The following is a 2,619-nucleotide window of genomic DNA, read 5'->3' on the forward strand; positions in this document are numbered from 1 at the left end:
TGCATGTGAAATGGTTTAGCATTATTTAAAGGTAGATTTAGGTTATTTAGTTACAAATTAAAATCCTCACAATAAGACCAATAAGCAACCTCACAATAAATGGAGAAAGTATCGACATTGTCAAGGATCTCTTTTTACTTGGATCCACAATCAACACCCATGGGAGCAGCGGTCAAGAAATCAAACGACATATTGCATTGGGAAAACATGCTGCAAAAGACATCTTTAAAGTGTTAAAAAGCAAATATGTCACCTTGAGGACTAAGATGCATCTGACCCAAGCCATCGTATTTTCGATCACCTCAAATGCATACAAATGCTGGACAATTAATTAAAGAAGATGGAAGAAGAATTGATGCCTTTGAATTATGATATTGTGAAGAATATTGAGTGCACCATGGACTTCCAGAAGAACGAACAAATCTGTCTGGGAAAAAGTACAGCCAGAATGCTCCTTAGAAGCCAGGATGGCGAGACTTCATCTCATGTACTTTGTACATGTTATCAGGAGGGATCAATCCCCAGAGAAGGACATCATGCTTGGTAAAGTAGAGGGTTAGTGAAAAAGAGGAAGATCTTCAGTGAGAAAGATCCTTAACACAAATTAAAACACAGTGGCTGCAAAAACGGGCTCAAACATAGCAATTATTGTGAGGATGGCGAAGGACCAGACAGTGTTTCGTTCTGTTGTACATGAGGACGCTATGAGAGAAACTGACTCAACGGCACCTAGCAAAAACATTTACAAATTCATATTGTCAACTCTAGGGCAATAATGAAAATAATAATAACAATAGCAGTAAAATTGATAAGCTCAGAAAGGAGGTAAATGAAATTATATAAAATGCTGAAAACCAGAAAAGGCGGGCGGGGGGTGGGGGAAAGGAGAAAAAAGAAAAGAAACAATACATAGAAAATAGTTACAAATATGGTAGGTATTAATCCAGCTATATCATAATCACTTTAAATGTGAATGTTGTCTAAATATATTTGTTGTTGTTACGTGCCTTTGAGTCAGTTCCAACTCATAGCAACTCTATGTACAACAGAATGAAACACTGCCTGGTCCTGTGCCATCTCCACAATCATTGTTATGCTTATGCCCGTTGTTGCAGCCATTGTGTCAATCCATCTCTTTGAGGGTATATATAGATACATGCATATGTGTGTGTGTATATATATATATATATATATAAACATAGAGATTGTCAGAGTGGATGAAAAACCAGCCCAACTGTATGTTTGTACAAGCAGCGCACTTTAAATATAAAGATTCAGAGACGTTAAAATCAAAAGAATGGAGAAAATTATACCATGTTAAAACTAATCAGAAGAAATCTCCAGTAGTATATTAACTTCAGATAAAGCATGCTTTACAACATGGAGGATTATAAAAAATGAATGAGAAATTCTGTTGCTCTACGTCTTTGCCATCAATTTGTATTTTTTTTTGTTATAGCATTTTAATACATGTATAGTGTTATTTTTGTTTTTATTTCCCTAATGAGAGATGATGTTGAGCATCTTTTGTTATGCTTATTTTCCATCATTATATGTTCTTTATTAAGGTGTTTTTTGTTTTTTTCAGATCTTTTCCCTATTTTACTTGGATTGTATCCTTATTGCTATTTTTAACATTTCTATGTATATTTTGGATATAAGTCCTTTATCAGATATGGGTTTTGCAAATATTTTCTCCCAGTCTGTGGTTTGTCTTTTCATCCCCTTAACAGTGTCACTTATAGAGCAGAAGTTTTTAATTTTAATAAATTCCAACTTTGAATTTCTGGTTGAAATGCAAAATGATACAACCACTTCAGAAGACAGTTTGGCAATTTTTTAATGAAACTAAGCATACTAAGATCCTAAGTGTCTGCTCTGAGGTATTTACCCAGCAAGTTTGTAAACTTATGTGCACACAAGAACCTGCATAGAAAAATGCACGGCAACTTTCTTTATCATTGTCTCAAACTGAAAGCAACCAAGAAATCCTTTAACAGGGAAATGGATTTAGATATTGTGGTAGATATATACAATGGAATATTATTCACTGATAAAAAAAGAATAAACTCTCAATCCATTCAAAGTCATTGATGTATCTTAAATGCATATTGCTAAGTGAAAGAAGTCAGTCTGGAAAGGCTACGTACTGTATAATTCTATGTATACGACATTCTGAAAAAGGCAAAACTGTAGGGACAGTAAACAGATCAGTGGTTGCCAGGGTTTTGGGAGAGGATTGAATAACTTAAGCGCAGGGGATATTTAAAGAGGTAGAACTATTTTGTATGATACTATAATGCTGTGTGACTCACGCTATACCTCTATACATTTGTTAAAACTCATACAACTTTACAGCAGCAATAGTAAACCTTAATATGTGTGTGCGTATATATATATTCATACATCATATACACACATACATTATATATATATAGAGAGAGAGACACAGAGACAGAGAAAAGAATCTAAGTGTTTTACAAATGAAACACCCTCACTGAAAGGGGTGGGGGGAAAAGGTGTTGACCTAAGTAACTTTGGAAATGAGTGCATTCTGTAAGAACACATGTAAACTGAATTTCACATAAGCACAGACCTCTAGTTGATAGTTATTTCCCA

Source organism: Trichechus manatus, unplaced genomic scaffold (genome assembly GCF_000243295.1).
Source record: "Trichechus manatus latirostris isolate Lorelei unplaced genomic scaffold, TriManLat1.0 scaffold00158, whole genome shotgun sequence".
Lineage (NCBI taxonomy): Eukaryota > Metazoa > Chordata > Mammalia > Sirenia > Trichechidae > Trichechus > Trichechus manatus.